Source organism: Perognathus longimembris, chromosome 4, assembly GCF_023159225.1.
Source record: "Perognathus longimembris pacificus isolate PPM17 chromosome 4, ASM2315922v1, whole genome shotgun sequence".
Lineage (NCBI taxonomy): Eukaryota > Metazoa > Chordata > Mammalia > Rodentia > Heteromyidae > Perognathus > Perognathus longimembris.
Window position 1 is genome coordinate 36,794,844 of NC_063164.1, and position 17,362 is coordinate 36,812,205.

Below are 17,362 nucleotides of genomic sequence, written 5' to 3' on the forward strand. Positions count from 1 at the left end.
CCAACTCCCAAAGTTACTGTACCTATCCCTCACTTGCCATAACCCCCCAAATCCAGAAGGCACAGCAAGCAGCCCTAGCTAAAGGGGGAACCTATATTCATGCTACGCAACTCATACTGGATGTTATGAGAATCAATGAGCTAATGTCTGAAGGACTACGTGTCCCTGTGGGACAAGGTAGCCAAAAACTATAAACCACTGTTCTATCCAGAAACACAAACTCAGCTGTACAAGGGAATGTGCTAATTATAACCCATAGACTTCTCCATTCATTCCCTCAAGGCAGATAAAATAAAGATTCCAAGAAGCGGACGGTGTTTGGATTGGCAAAGTTGAGACCCTGAAGCCCATGGGTGAATGTAAAACTACTCAACTATAACTAGCACAGATCTGATTGGTCCTGGTGGGGGCATTGCCAGGAATGTCAAGTGACTGTTAGACTGAATATAGCCACCAGGACAAACCAACTTCCCTCCTAAATGAATCAACATTAATCAGAGTCCTGATCCCATTTTGTTCCACATGCTCATATCCCCACCCCATAGCCTCCTGACTCTTGCCTCTACCATTCACACCTGTGCACCCAAGTGCCCTGTGCCTGCCAGGCAAATGCCCTATCATTAAGCTGCATCCCCATCCCTCTGTTCTCTTGATACTCGATTAGATCAGAAAAGCATGTTCCCATTATTAATCAAAGGCATGGTGATATACTCATGGCAAATACTCAGTGAGATTCCTGTTCCAGTCTGGTGTTTTGGGGTTTTTTTTTTGGTGGTGGAAGTGGTTGAGGGGGACTCCAGATCAGATCTTGAAGATTGCTGGCTGAACAAAGACACTCACATAAACAGCCCAGAAGGTTCCCAGGGCATAACTAGTGCTTTGAAAAACGTGGGCTGTCCTAGGATCAGGCTCTCTGTAGTGACAAGGGAGAGATTCATAGTGGTGAATTCTATCTATCTGGGTAAGCAGGCAAGTTGTCCCTCCGGGAAACAGCATTGCAATCTGCAATGGCACAGCAATCAGAGTGATTGTGGTGTGGCTCAGGGAAAATACACATTGAGACCTTGGCCACATTTGCCACCCCCAGGTCTCAGTTTCCCCACAAGAATGTATAACACCTCCTAAGATTATCTCCTAAGATTCTATCCCAGTTTCTATCACTGTTGACTCAACAAAAAAGGCTAACTCTGGAAAGATTTGAGTTCTCCATTTCTTGAATCAAAGGAATGTGGGGGGAAAATAGCTAGCAAATGCCAGTCCACAAAAATCTTTCTCAATGACATTTTCTCAGTGGCAAAGGAAAGTATCTGTTTATCTTGACCTCACATCAAAACAAAACAAAAGAAAAAACACTGTATTAAAGAAACACAGAATAGAAAGAGATATGCAGTCATAGGCTTGCAGTGAGTAAAGCTCTTGAATTGCAATGAATATGTTCTGTGTGTTTACAACTATGCATAGAACTGCAAAATGCACTGGCTATTCTTCTAATTTAGTTATGAAAGCAAAAGTTTATAACTCAAGAATTTTACATGAAGGAGAAAAGTATGCATTACTTAACAGTGCAGCTTCAGCAACGCCTCTGTAGCCATAGCTAAGCAAGTTTTCTAGGATAATAAAAATTCAGAAGCTCCCTCTAGCAGTTATCTACTAAAATAAAGTCTAATAAACTATGTAAACAAAGGGAGAGATATTTATACATTTACATTAGGATTCCATGAATGTTTATTAGTTGAGAAGTGATCAAACAAAAATAGCCAAGATGTTTCCCCCAAATGACCCGGATAATATAAATTTCAGAAGGCAGCTGGGGACATGGTTCAATGGCAAGATAGCAAGCTAAAAAAGAAGAGGCCGCAAGTTCAAACCCCAATACTGAAAAAAAAAGGAAAGAGAAAAACGATTTTGTAATTTGAAAAGAAAATAACTATATTGCTACAGTGAGCTAACTGACCAAAGTTAATTTGAATCAACAATTACACTGGGATGTAGAACCATTTTCCAGCTCCATTTTTTTTCATTGTTGGAAGTATTAGTTTAACATCAAAGGAATTCTAATTTGTATATCTCTAAATGCATTTTATTACACAGTTAACTTATAAAGCATGCCATACCTAATCATTTTAGGTCCCACATAACATGCTTACTAAAATTTATTTTTATATAATCTACATTTATAATGTTAACTAAATATGAATAGTTTTGCTAATTTATAGATGTTCTACAAGTTATAGTAGTTCTATTATTTATTTAAGCAAACATAAATACAAGTACCCACACATACTCCTTTTTCTTAAAAAAATATATATATATTATAGTGTTAAAAAAATCCTTTTTTAAAATGGATCAGCTTAACCATGTAAAGATCCATAAAATAAAGTTTGGGTAAGAAATAAATTATTCAATAACAAAGCATATTGTCAAATCCAATTAAGAAAATTTTACTTGCTTCTACAAGTAGTGTATATGAAAGAACGGTTTTTGAAATACATCATTAATACTATAAATCATCCAATTAAAAGGCATTAAAAACTTAAAAGGTAGAGTTCTACCCTTAAGTATGTTCCCCAACAGAGAGAAAACTAGAGGTCTTCTTCAGTGGCATAAGCATAAGATCCTCCTAGCTCAGAAATTAAAACTGCTTACCAACTTTCCTTCTCCATTGTGTTTCCCACTGAGTGAACCAGCCCTTCAGCACCCAGTTCATATGAAAGGGAGAGACAAACATTCGCGGTGACAGGGAGAACACACTAAGTACAACAAATATTTTGCACACAGATAAGAAGGGGAAAGTAGGTCAATACCCTGTGGCTAGGCAGAAGTGGCCTTAGCTTCCACCCAGGCAGGACTGTCTGATTAACCACACTAGACGTTACTATCCACAACCCACAGGGAACCTGGGATGTATACAGCCTAGAGAAGAATGACAGGTGCATATTCCACTTCCCAGGCATCTGCAATCAAGCTGAGAAAAGAAAATACTTCAGAACAGTATAAGCAATAAGCAGGTGCTCCCACAAAGCAGCTGGTTCACCTGAAAATGAGGATTATAAAGACTTACATTGATGTGGAGAGCTTAAAACGCAAAAGGATCTGGATTATAAAGACTAACATTGGTGTGGAGAGCTTACAATGCAAAAAGGATCTGAGAAATGAGGTGAAACTTGGTCTCCATGTTTGAATAATGAGGAGGGCATGATAAAGTAGAAAGAACTTTTAAAGCATAAACTATGAAACATAATCAGGCAACAGTGACTAGGCATCATGGCAGTGGAGGACAGTAACACAGGGCCTAGTGGACCATGATGCTTGGAGGAAAAGCAATCTGAGGCTAGACTGGGAGTCAGACCTTTATTTAAAAAACTTAAGAGTTGTTAGGGGGAGGGGAGGATAGGGGAGCATCACAAGGCCTAACCTACCACATTTATTGGGACTCATGACTGGAGGCAGTACATTCCCAAAGGGGAAATGAGTGAACTGGAAGCAATTGGTCATGGCCTGATGGAAAGCAAAACTGAGCAGAGCTGTGCATTCAGATGATGGGATGGAGAGGAGAACACAAATTTAAAATAATATACAATAGACCACGCATAGTGGCTCAACCTGTAATCCTAGGTACTCAGGTGATACAGATTGGGAGAGCTGAGGCTCCAGGCAAGCCCAGGCATAAAAGTGTGACCCCAGGTTAAAAAGAAAAAAAATCACTAAAGCAAAAAGGACTGGGGAGGCTGGGAATGTGGCTTAGTGGTAGAGTGCTTGCCTCGCATGCACGAAGCCCTGGGTTCCATTCCTCAGTACCACATAAGCAAAAAAAGGTGGAAGTGGCACTGTGGCTCAAGTGGGTAGAGTGCTTGCTTGCCTTGGGCAAAATAAGGTAAGGGACAGTGCCCAGGCCCTGAGTTCAAGCCCCAGGACTGGCAAAAAAACAAAAAAGGATTGGGATATGGCTCAATTGGTAAGGGACACTAATTTATAGATGTTCTATAAGGCACAGCAGTTCTCTTATTATTTACATAAGCAAACATAAATACAAGTACCCACACATACTTCTTTTTCCTAAAAAAAAGCATATATATTATAGTGTGAAGCCCTGAGTTCAAATTACTACCCCCAAAATAATAATAATAAGCCCACTAATTTGAGTTTCCTCACTTAAAATTTCACAGCTTAAAAAGAGGTCACTGGACTTAAAACTACTGGTTGTGGCCTGAATTGTGACCTTCCAAAGTTCACACAAGCCCAAATCCCTAGTATCTCAAAAGGTGTATTTGGAGACAGGAAACTTAAAAGCTTTACTCAAAGTCTACACTAAAAAAGTAGACTCAGAGATAAGGACACAGATACCAGAGAACAAGGGATGATCACATAAATGGAGGACACAGTAAGAAGACAGCCATCTGCAATCCAGAGGCCTCAGGAAAAAGCCAACCCTGTTGGCACCTTCATCTTAGACTTCCAGCATCCAACCGAGAGAAAATAAATTTCCGCTATTTAAACCATTCAACCTGTGGTATTTCCTTACAGAAGCCCCAGGTAACTGACATGTCATCTGACCAAGCCACTTCTAGAAACCGCTGATCTGTTTTCATGACCGTTACAGTTTTTGACATGGTCCACCTCGATGTTGCCACCTTTCCAAGACTCCCCTCCTAGGCCTCCCTTCATTGACACATGCCATTGAAACCATCTCAAAACAATGTCACAACCTATAATTGCCTACTGCATCCACTTCTTGAAACTCTACCACTCAGCTCCATATGCTCATTTCTGCCTGGATGTCACTTCCTACCCATTCTTACTCCGTAGTGGCTTCTCCTTCTCTCTCACAAAATGTTTCCCAGAGTTCTATCATCTGCCTTCTCTTCTCACTCCACCCTCTAACCACATCCACAGCTTCAACTACATTTAGATACCCACTTTATCTGGACTCTAGACGCCAGCTTCTCCCTGAAATCCAGGACTTGGGATCCAATGATGTGCTGAAACTTCCTCAACCATCTCCATGCCCAACTTCCCATCATTCCTCATCTGCAATCCAGTCTGTGCCAGCCACCACAGCTTTAGCTCAAACCAGAAAATCTGGGCATTATCCCACGCTCCTGTTCTCCTGCCCTTCCAATCCACTCACACCACCCACCCCATGATTAAAGAAAGGTACATTAAGTCCTCACAATAATCTTTGACTCAACCACCTCATTCTCAGTAGGTACGACAGAAAATCACCCAAAAATATGGGAAAGTTCTGTGTACCAAAAGGGTTATCAACAGTATCATTTATAACAGCAAAGTAGCAAAAGGAAACTGAGTGCCCAATAAAATATAGGGATGTTTCAGAAAATCATAGTACCCAGTGGAATAACATATAGCTATGAAATGTATTTCAACATCTATGAGGCAATTTCAACACAAAGAGATAATGTCTGAGGTAATGAATCTGATCATTTATACATTGTATGTAAATATCATGCATATTGGAGTATCACACTGTACCATATAAATATGTACAATTCCATCAATTAATAGAATGTTGTTTTTAAAGCTATGCAGAAATACAGAAAGTGTCTTCTCTCATTATAATCATATTTTAACATACACATAAAAGTTTAGAATTATTCAGACACGCCTATAGTTGATATTTTAAGGTAGGAGGCTCATGAGTATCTTTCATGACTCCATTTTCCAATTTCCTGTAATGTGTTCAAAATGATCCTATAATACAAAATATCCAAGACAGTTCCAGTTATCTTGTACTGTATAAAAATCTTGGTTCTGGAACACATGGGACATTTATTATAGATGCCCCAACCCCTTCAGCTGCCATTCACCTCCCTGCTGTGAGCTGTTCCAACCCCATACAAAATTCCCATAAAAGTTCCCCTAAATCCAATTATACTTTAGCCTTCTTTATGAGATCCTCACAACTGATTATTTCAAGGATCCAAATGGACATCTAAACAGCTGCACGAACTAACTGCTGTCTAGGATAGGGTGAGCATGCGCTCACCTTGCTGGTAGCAGGCAAGCCAGAACTATCTCACCAAGGAGAGGAAGCTCACTGTGCTGTACATACTTCAGATGTCTCCCAGGCCACTGATGGCTGGTGAAGAAGGGGCCTTTTCTCCCTGGAGCAGTCGGGTCTAGCCAGATATTAACACTGCAGAGTTCTTGACATACAAAACAGGTCACTACAGCTGGGAGCCAGTGGCTCATGGCCCTGTAACCCTAGCTAATTGAGAAGCTGAGATCTGAAGATCATGGTTCAATGTAAACCCAAGTGGAAAATCAATTAACTCTCATCTCCAAAGTGGTCAAATGGTAGTGCTAGCCTTGAGCAAAAAAAGCCCTAGCACAGCACTCAGGCCCCAGGTTTAAGCCCAAAGAAACAGGTCACCTCTAAGGAAATAAAACATTCTACGTACATCTCTGTGTTTGTTTTATAAATTGGCAACCAGTGTCACATGTTAAGGTTAAGCTGACAGCTTTCTCTTATTTCCTCAAAGCCCAGGCCCTACACCATTAGCATGCTATTACACTTAACCCAGACAACTGAATTCTCCTTCCACGGTAGCAGCTATGACACATATCTACAATCATGCCAACTCCTATTCTGGAAAAAACTGAACAACAGCACACTGAGACCCCCCAACACATGGTACCCTACTCAAAAAGGTATATATTGTTTCTAATAGAATTCCTATTTTAAGTTCTTTTGAAAAATACTTAGGCCCATTCTAGAAATCCAGATCTTATTACAATTGTACTGGACATCCTTCAGGTAGAAAAAGAGCAATAATAAATATGTATAATACATTCAAATTTGTCATTTGTAGTTAGGGATGAAAAATCATTGTCGATTATGGAATAAGGTATTGAAAGGCATCATTGTCCTTCCTTATTTAAATATACTCCGCTCCTTGGGGCTGGGAATGTGGCTCAGTGGTAGAGTGCTTACCTAACATGTATAAAGCTCTGGGTTCAATTCCTCAGTATCCCATAAACAGAAAAGGCAGAAGTGACACTGTGACTCAAGTGGTAAGAGCGCTAGCCTTGAGCACAGAGCTGCTCAGGGACAGAGCCCAGGCCCTGAGTTCAAGCCCTAGGACTGGCAAATACACACATATATACTACATACATACACACACTCCTTAACCATGAAATCTCATTGAAGTCAGCAGTATTTCACATATAAACACCTCTTCTGCTAATGTAGACAATACTTCCACTTGTACACTCTCTCAAATCTGTGTCAGGATTTTGTTGAGATGTTTATAGAACTCCACTGACAAGGAATAAATTCCTGCAAGCAAGCAAACTTGGCAAATAACTCATTTCCCCTTCTCTTAAATGAAAGGAGGCATGAAAGCCAGGCACCATTGATTGATCCCTGTAATCATAGCTACTCAGAAGGCTAAGACCTAGGAGTACATAGTCCAAAATCATTCGGCACAGAAAAAGGCTACTAGACACTATCTTTAAAAGAACCAGCAGGACTGGGAATATGGCCTAGTGGTAAAGTTCTCGCCTCATATACATGAAGCCCTGGGTTCGATTCCTCAGCACCACATATATAGAAAAATGCTAGAAGTGGTGCTGTGGCTCAAGTGGCAGAGTGCTAGCCTTGAGCAAAAGGAGGCCAGGGACAGTGCTCAGGCCCTGAGTTCAAGCCCCAGGACTGGCAAAAAAAACAAAACCAAACAAAAAAAGAACCAGCAAAAAAGCTGGTCTAGAGGCATAGCTGAGAACACCAGTCAACCAAGCAAGAGCCAAGCTAATGAGTTCAAACCACAATACCAACACAAAAGAAGGAGGGGAGCAGGGCATAAAAAGGAAGCTGAAAGGGGTAATGAGTTTTCATGCAAGTATTAAAAATCAATGATGTTTGGGGGAAATCTGTCAAATGTGATCATTTCTTTGTAAAAAGGCGTTTGAGTAATTTTCCATAATTCTTTCTTTCCAGTTTGGAATTTTTTTTTAATTCTGACACATAACAAGATGGTGGCAACAAAGGAAAAAACCTTACTGAGCAAAATAGGCAAAAAGGAGAAGTTTAACTTCAGCATTCCCTCAACCTTCTCTCCCTCCCAGAACCCAATCTCTCAAAGTTGTAGGTCCTTTCTAAGTCACAAACACTCAGGATTCATCCTTGGTGTCAGTAAACAAAACAATGTAATTTAGATTTCTGAGGGTGAAATTTAGTTGTCTATTTTTACCTTAAAGAGTAAGAAATCAGAGTTGCTCTTTAGTTTGATGTGTGCATCATTTCTGCATGACAGCAAGAATAGGGGATTAAATTGAGCCATTATCAAAGGGTGGGGGAGACACAGAGGAGTCCAAAAGAAATAGGGGAGGTGTTCAACTCTACAGTATGTCTCTTTCTCACATCACATAGAACAGAACCCACATTGTCTCTGCTCTCCAGTAAGACTGCACCAAGCTCAGTGTCCAGGTCATAATTGACACCCAAATGATGGAATCAATAAATGCACTTAAGTAACTAAAATTCATCCAACCTTACTTCTAAAAGTATACACATAATTTTTAAATTAAAGTGATTTGTGAAATTTCCAACACAGGCTTAAGTTATTTCCATTATGACCTCAGGCTCCAATAACAAATACAGGTGTAGACATAAACTCAATCAAGCAAGAACCATTTATAGTTGGGTGCTGGTAGCTCAGTCTGTGATTTCAACTATGTCAGCAGCTGACCTGAGGAGGGTCACAGTTTGAAGTCTGGCAAAAAAGTTCAGAAGACCCCTTCTCAAAGGAGATTTCAAGACAGAGCTAGTTATACTAACCACACTGGAAGCCCAACAGAGGTGAATCACACTATTTTGAGCCTGGGCAGAAAGCAAGACCCTATCCCAAAACTAACCACCGGAAAACAGGCTTAAAGGCAGAGCTCATAGGTAAGAGCACCTGACTGGCAAGAGAATGGCCCAGAGATCGAATCCCAGTATCACACAAGAAAAGAAACAAACTCAACTACTTATTCCGGGGTATGAAGGGGCCTGACCTATAATCCCAGCTGCCTGGGAGGCAGACAACAGAGAATCCTAATTTAGCAAGGTTAACAACATATGGTTCTATCTGATAAATTGGAGTGGCTCTAGAGTCAGAGGACTAGCAAAATGAGTTCAACTCCCAGTACCAGTACTGCAAAAAGAAGAGTTATTTAGGAACAAATAAGAAAGCATCCCTTTCAATCCCAAAAACACCAATCATAAATGTACAAAACAATTCATGATACATTTTGTCTCCTTCTTGGAAATTCACAGCATACTGCTGTGAATAAAACTGTCATCCTGCAAGGCAATTTAATATGTACCAGGCCAAGGAACTCTTTTTTACGTAACTTTACAGGTCTCATCTTAGTTCTAACTTTTCACGAAATAATACACTTTGGCTAAAGGTTCACTCTTGTCACCTAGCCCCTTAATAAAAGAGAACAAAACCAAACACAAGTGGGTGGGGTAGACGTAAAGGTTACAGAAAATAGAGAGGGATTCTGTAATCCAGCATCAAAATGATGATAAAGATGCTATTAGCAAACAAACAAAACAAAACAAAACAGTGATGTCAACAGGAAAACATCCTAGGTGATAGGAACTTGCATTTATACAGATCTGGGTATCAATGAGGTATTTCTCTAGAAGTTGCAAGACTTAGGGTCAAGTTCCTGGATCTGATAATAACTATGAGCCTAAGAATGTCTCAAAGAAAACCAAGGGGTTTACAGGAAGGCCCCATTCAACAGTAACGTCTAGCCTTCTAAAATGTGGAGCTCTGAAACTAAAATATCAACCTAATCAAGTTCTATCTTTAAAGAAGGTGAGAAATACATAGATCATAGGATAAAAAATAGTTCAAGATGAATTTACACTTGTGGATGAGAGGTTTTTGCAAGGGATTATGCAATGATGAATGCCTCTTTTTGGAACTAAGGCCATTCAAGAAACATCCCTCAATTCTTATAAAGCTGGCATCTGAGAGCCCATTCCACTTTCCTCCCTGAATGCCACCAAATATCAAATCGAATAAGCCTAAATCTGACTCAGTATGGCAGGTCACATACTTTTATGAATATCAGCTATATAAGATCTCAAGCGAGAACTTTTCCTACAGGGCTCCTCAGATCAAAGTCAAGTAAAAAATGCATTCAGTCCATTACAACGAGAAGTAGATTACATGCAGACTGCAAAACTCACTAGCTAGCCATGCAAGCTAGCATAAGCCCAATGTTTATGATAACGGTGCTAATCCCAAAGACCAAATGAACAAACAGCGGCAATCCTTTTGAAGTACTTGCAAGGGAAAAGCTGATCAGCTAGGAGCCAAGCATGTGTGCAACAGAACATTGTAAACAGCACTGCAGGGTCTAATAACACGGAATGTGAAGGCAAGCAGCATGGTGGGAGGACAAAGACGCTGTGCACTGGAAACCTAAAGGGCCTGCAGGAATTGTGCAATCAAGGTTCTCTGGGAACATGAAGAGGGAGTGGATTTTTATTATTTTCAGTTGCAGTGTTAGGAAGTGCTTTCATGAACCCAGTGAGTTGGGTCGCTGGTGGCACACACCTGTTATCCTAGATACTCAGGAGGCTAATCTTAGAGAATCACAGTTCAAAGCCAGCCTGGGAAGGACAGTCCTTGAAACTTTTTGTTTCAGGCAGAGAAGAATTTATTAGGGGGAGAGCAAACTGCCAGGCCATACAAGATAGAGGCATGGGGAGACAGGGGAAGAAAGAAGAGAAAAAGAGAGTAAGAGAGAAAAGGAAAGAGAGAAAGAGAGCAAGAGAGAAAAGGAAAAGAGGAAGAGAAATAGGAGAGAGTAAGAAAGAAAAAGAGATTGAGAGCTCTTTGAGACTTTCATCTCCAATGAACCACCACAAACCAGGAGTGGAGATGTGGGTCAAGTGGTAGTGCAAAAAATAAATCATTGAACTGGGCATGGTGGTCCAGGTCTGTAATTTTAGCAGTCAGGAGGCTGAGGTAAAAAGAGCAAGAATTCGAGGCCAGCATGGGCTACCTAGTAGAATCTGGGTCTACTGTCCCTAGAGTTAATAATCAAAGCCAGGGTCACAATCACACCAGCTTCACAAGAGCAACTCCAGCTCTAAATGTTCTTGTATTAACATGTATTAATTATACATGTTAATGGAGACCTGTGTATTTGTAATCATGTATATAACATGTATGCCTCACATTCAACCACCCCCAAAAAAATTTTAAATAAGTTAAAAACTTATAAAATAAATGACATTTTCAGATAAGCAGCAAAATTAAGCCATCTGGACAATCTTAGATCATGCTGAGTTCACATTCATCGGACTAAAAGTCCCTAGAAAGCAGAGACTTGATTTCTTCTTGTTTCTTTGGGCTATCAAGGAAAGACAGACACTTGCAGTTTTTGTTAGATAAGTTAGTTGGGTGGGATTTTTTTAAAAAGATGCTCAGTGCTGTAGTTTATCTGGCAAGAAAAAAAAAGAATGTCAATTTTCTCTCTTCTGTAGATTTCAACTTTGAAAACTCCCTACATGGAAGACTATGAATTTCCAAGTAGCTCTTGTCTTGGCACTCGTTTCAAAGACTCCTTGAACCCCAGCTCTGCAATGGTGCAGCAGGGCTGGGAATATGGCCTAGTGGCAAGAGTGCTTGCCTCGTATACATGAAGCCCTGGGTTCGATTCCTCAGCACCACATATATAGAAAACAGCCAGAAGGGGCACTGTGGCTCAAGTGGCAGAGTGCTAGCCTTGAGCAAAAGAAGCCAGGGACAGTGCTCAGGCCCTGAGTCCAAGGCCCAGGACTGGCAAAGAAAAAACAAAAAAAAAAAAAACTAGGTGCAATGGTACAGCAAACAAACTGTTTCCTCACATATCACCCCCGGAGCTACCATTAAAAATGGTGCCCTAGGCAACTGCTGACAGAGAACAACTCCCAGTGATAGAAGTCTTCAGGAGGGAAGGGCTACAAAGATCACCAGACATGGTCCTATTCCTCCATTTCTGGCCTACAGGGGAAATGAATCCTGTTTCAGCAAGTGTTCCTGTTTTGGAGGAGGAGGACACAACTAGAGAATCAAGTACAATCAATTCAACTCATTCCCAAAGTTTTAGAAAGCCAAGGACAAGCAAAGGAACCTAAACTACTGGTGACAAGGGAAACAAACCAAAAGGTGAGAAACTCTCCCAGATAGGTGCTCCCTCAAACTCCTTAAACCTAACTTTTTTGAGACAAGGAAAGTGTCCACGCCTATAATCTGGAGAGATAGAGACAGGAGGATCAAGATTCAGGATCATAACAAAAAAGTTAGCCGGATCCAATCTCAACAAACAGGTTGGGTGTGGCAGTGAGTGCTTTTACCCCAGCTATGCTAGGGAGTAGAGACAGAAGGATATCAGTTGCATGAAAACACAAGAGACCTTATCTGAAAAACATAGCAAAAAGGGCTAAGGGGTGAAGATGTGGCTCAGGTGGTAGAATGCTCTCCTAGCCAGCTGTAGACACTGAGTTTAAAGTCCAACCGCTGAAAAAATAAAAATCAAGTAAAAAGCAAAAAACTAACTCACACCAAGCTTCATGTGGCATTACACACAGCCCTGGGGAGGCTAAAATGGAAAGATTGTGAGTTCAAGGCCAGCCAGAGCTACATAACAAAAACGTGAATGACTCAAGTCATCACCTACAAAAAAAAAAATCTCCCACTAAAGCAATGGGATGGGGATGAACTGAAATGGCCTGGAGAAAACCTCTGCAAGAGGCTAGACACTAAACCAGCACCTAGAACTTACTCAATAGTGGCTTGAAAGACTGTGCTGCACCATAGAGGAAGCTTAGGCCCTGAGTTCAAGCCCCATGACCATAAGCAAAAAAAAAAAAGACATAGGTCTCCTCCATTCCTTTTTACTTTTGTGGCCTAAACTAGTTCATCTCTCTCTAGGGAAAGGCTGTGCAGAGTCACATGGAATGTGTGTTCCCACAGAATTCAACTGCAATGATCTGAAAGGACACTGTTACAAAAAAAGACCCTGACACTTCCCGGTAGAAGTGCATCTTCTGCCAGGACAAAAAAGCAAGCATGTGCTGGGAAAGGACTCAGCCTACTGGGGCCTGCTGCTACTGCATTTCCCATTTGATTGCCCCATGTCCTTCTTAGATCATAGCCTCCCTCCTTCATTCTCTTCTACAGACGGACTAGCACCGGATTTGGGCTGAAGAGCAAGGTGCAATGTTCTGTTACAGGTTGCAGATTAACAGGGTAAAGATGGATTTCAGGAAATACAAAATGCCCAAGTACTATATATAAGACCGACTCCCATTCTCCCAAGTTTATATGGTTGGGGGGTAAGAACTTATTTTTTAAAGTTGGCACCCTTTTAAAAAATAAAGTTCCACTCACTTCCAAGCTTACTCAAGCTGAGTTATGGTAGCACATGTCTGTAATCCCAGGACACAGGAGAAAAATGCAAAGAGGCTGGCAAGCTGGAGGTCAACCTGAGCTCTATAATGAAAATTTGTCTCAAGAAACAAACTGAAAAAGGTTATTCATACAAACTATAACCTACAGCTTTGGCACAATACAGTCTTCAAGAGTTCTGATGTCACTAATATAGTCTTGCAAACCTATTGGAAGGATCAATAACAATACATATAAAATCAATTACATTTTCAAAGAGCAAACTAGATAATCCAATTATTGTTATCCTATTATTAGAAGATCCATATAGGCCAAGTATAGTGGTTCACACTTGTAATCACAGTTACTCAAAAGGCAGAAGATTGGAAGATGGTTTGAGCCTGGACAAAAAGTTTTCAAGAACTCATCTCAACAAAAAGCTAAGTACAGTGGCATGAGCCTATTATCCCACCTACATGAAAAACTTGGGTAGGTCAAGCTTGGGCAGAAACCCAAGATCTTACCCAAAACTGACAGCAAAAATGGCTAGAGCAATGGCTCAAGAGGTAGAGCACCCACTTAGCAAGCATATGGCCCTCAAACCTTAGTCCTACCAAAAGGTCATAGAAAAAAAAAAAAAACCACAAAGATTTACACCTAAAGAGAAACAGTATGGACTTTGGAATCAAGAGTTCATTTCTCCCCTCCACCACACTTAGTAGTTTCCAAAACAGCTACAGGTACCTTATTTAATTCCTAGGGACCTGTGCCCACTATGAAATGAAGACAGGACTTCATCAAATCCTTGGAGTCTTAAGAGAATGATGGGCGTAAGACTCTTTGCAGCTAATAAATGCTTACTGAATGGTAGTTGTAATTATTGTATAGTCTATCTAATTAAGATCCAAAAGTCCAGTTGAAAATAGTGGCACCACAGTGGAAAGGAAGATCTTGCCCAAGAGAACAATGATAAAAGCGCAAATGCTACAAGCTGGTGACTATAGGATACCTAAGGAGCCAAAGGCCACACCCCACCACACTCCTTCCTCACCTCTGCTTTGCATAACTGTGCAGGCACCAGGAAAGTCAGTCTCACACTCCATCCTCCACAAAGTAATGATTCATCCCAGAAGGAGGGTGCAGAGGCAAAGCCTCTTGTCAGGCTTATCACACAATCAGGTCCCCAATGGGACCACCCCAGACTAGCGGCCAGCTCTTTAAGGGCTCCCCGGTCTGCATCTCCAGGAGCTGGAAACACCTTGCATTTTATTCCTGTACAGACTTGTGAGAAACTCAACTGGGTTACATTTTACAGATCAACTCACAACATAAAGGAAAAGTCACAGAAGTCCCTGTGTCAGCTGTCTGTGGCACAGTGTTTTGCCAGGCATTGTGTCAGTTATAATGACAAACAACCTAACGCTGGACACAGTCCCACTTCAACTTCACATCATCATGGCTCCTGAGGACAAGTCCCACTGCTCATCAGCCAGGCTTGAAAGTCTGACCACATCCCCCACAAAAAGACAATCACTCAGCAGTAGCTTGTGCAGCTCTTTTCCATTACCATTTAGTGGGCAGGAAACATTTTTCCCCCAACATAAGCTCCCAATTTGCCTTGTAAGGTTAAAAGGCTTTCAAACTTGGTTCCTCTGAAAGCCAATGGCCAAAGTGGAGGGTTCATGGTGGCCTCTGGCTCATCAAAGAGCAGCACTGGGTCTTTGGCAGCCAGACTTCTATCACAGCCTGTCTCCTAACTTATCGCCATGGTAATTCTAACCCGCAGCCAGATTGGGATCCTTCCACCAACTGTCCCATAGGCACCATCATGAATGCCTGGAAACACTTCAGCTCGGAAAACCCCATTCACCCAGGCACCATTCACTCACTCCCTGCCCAAGTCAGCCAATCCCTTCAGATCCCTGAGGATCCCTGATTCCAATCTACCAATGGGTCACTTAACAAATGCCTGGCAGGGCACATTTAATTCTACCTCCCTCTAGAAAACAAATCCTATTCGCCACACTGTAAAGCGTTCTCTTTCTTCTTCCTGACTGTCCACACAAAGTGCAGCAGAGCTTCCAGTTCAAAACCCAAAGAGAGAGGGAGGGAGGGTGGGTGTGTGTGGGGGGGTGTCATTCTCTGGGACCCAATTGCAAAGGGGTTTTTCCATCATCTGATCCATTTATTTAGCAACGTGTCTCATTTTCTCGTGATTCCCGGGCCCAAACATTCTTGGAAACTGCTTATACTATACAGAATTACAATGGAGAACATTTCATTTTTTGTCTCCTACCTATCCAACTCAATATCCACGAGTCACACACGCAGGGACTCATGGGCACAAACACATAGCAAAAAAAAAAGAAAACTTTTTTTAAAGCTTTCTTGCATCGTATTTAACAAGATTTGCTTTCAGCAAACTACCACCCCAAGTGCCTAGAACTCAAGGAAACACAACTTGTTGCAACAGCAAAGACTCGACCGCCACAGCGCGAACAAAGCACTACAAAATAAGCTCCAGAAAAACCCACAGGGCCCTGGGACAAGATGTTATGTGTTTGTAATTAACTCTCCACTGTACTCTGATCACCACCCTCACCGACCCTCTCCCAGGCCCCAGCACCCTCCAGGGCTCCCGTTCCCAATCTGCTTTCCATTCCGGCCCCGCCCCCTTCCCTTCCCTTCCCTCTCGGGGCTGGGAATCAATCCCATCCAGAGCAGGAAACGAGACCCAGGGCAGCCCCTCCGCCGTGGAGGAACAAAGGAGCTGAGCGCAGCTGCACGCGCGGGGAGCCCCACCGGGTCCTAGGCCCTTTCTCCCTCGGCCGCAGCCGGAGCACGCCGCACCTGAACCCCACTACCAGGACGCCCCATTGTTCTCCCTCCGCTCTGCCTCCCAGAGGAAGCTCCCCGTGTCCTTCCACACCATCTGGAAACCAGGAAACAGCTGGGGGCCAGGAGGATGGAGGGGCGTAGGGATGGGACAAGAGAAAAACGGGGTTCCATTTAGCCCAAAGGTACGAAGGGGACCGGGCAAAGTAAGAGCAACTTAGTTTCCAAATCCTTCCTTTCCCCTCCCGCTCCCCCCCGAGGCCACTGCAGCGTGGCGATCGCCCTTTGCGACCTCCAGCGCGCGCGTGGGCTGTCGCCCCCCACCCCGCGAGGAGAACCGCAGGACCCGCTGCCCCGCGCGTGCGGGCTGCGGCAGGGCCAGGACACCGCGGCACAAAGGCGCGGCGCGGACCGAGCGGGAAGGGGCCCGAGGGGAGTGCGCGCTACCTCGCCAGGCGCCGGCTCCCCGGGGCGCCACTCCGCCTCCACGTCGTCCAGTGGCTTCAGGCACGCGGGCCTCGCCGCGGGTGGCGGGGGGCTTCACGCGGCGGCGTCTGGCCCTGGCGGTCCCGCGTCGCTGGGCTCGTCTGCGCGCCTCAGGCTCCCGCAGCACCTCCGCGCCCCGCCGAGGCTCCGAGCACACCGGGCGCCGAGAGCTGGGCTGCGGCGGCGGCGGCGGCGGCGGCCACTCCCCTCTCCCGGGGGCGGAGGGCCGGCCGAGGGGCGGGGGCGGCGACCTCGCAGCCCGGGATTCGCCCCTCGCCGCACGCAGCCCCGGGAGCCGCCGCCCCCGAGCCAGCCCTGCCGCACCTCCGGCCGCGCGCGCCGCCGCCGGCCGCACAGCGCCCCCCGGTGAGCGCCCCGACGGCATCCGCCGCCGAAGGGAGAGGGAGACCCCCGCCTCGGTACCCGGAAAAGGGGGGAAAGCGGGGAGTCCCCTTCAGCGCTGCACATCGTGGGGAGGATACGGGGAAGGGGCAACACGCAGCCGCCACGAAGAGAGAGGATTCCCAAAGCTTCCTCCTCCCTCGATGACAAAACCGTACGCGCTGCCGTATGGGTGAAACTGTAGCCCCTCTGTTCATCACTTTGACAATAAAGAAATAAATGTAAAAAAAAAAAAAAATACA

At 43.5% G+C, this 17,362-nt stretch overlaps 1 protein-coding gene across 4 annotated transcripts in view; it reads right to left on the reverse strand.

The window, feature by feature from the left end:
- Positions 1-16,905, reverse strand: part of Myo1b (myosin IB) — a 166,655-nt gene extending 149,750 nt beyond the window's left edge. For 2 of the 4 annotated variants that reach the window (XM_048345065.1, XM_048345064.1), the window contains exon 1: positions 16,680-16,905. The gene's annotated coding sequence lies outside the window, so the exon portion shown is untranslated. The remainder of the gene's footprint in view (positions 1-16,679) is intronic. The other 2 variants (XM_048345067.1, XM_048345066.1) reach the window with 1 other exon arrangement.
- Positions 16,906-17,362: the final 457 nt, after the last annotated feature.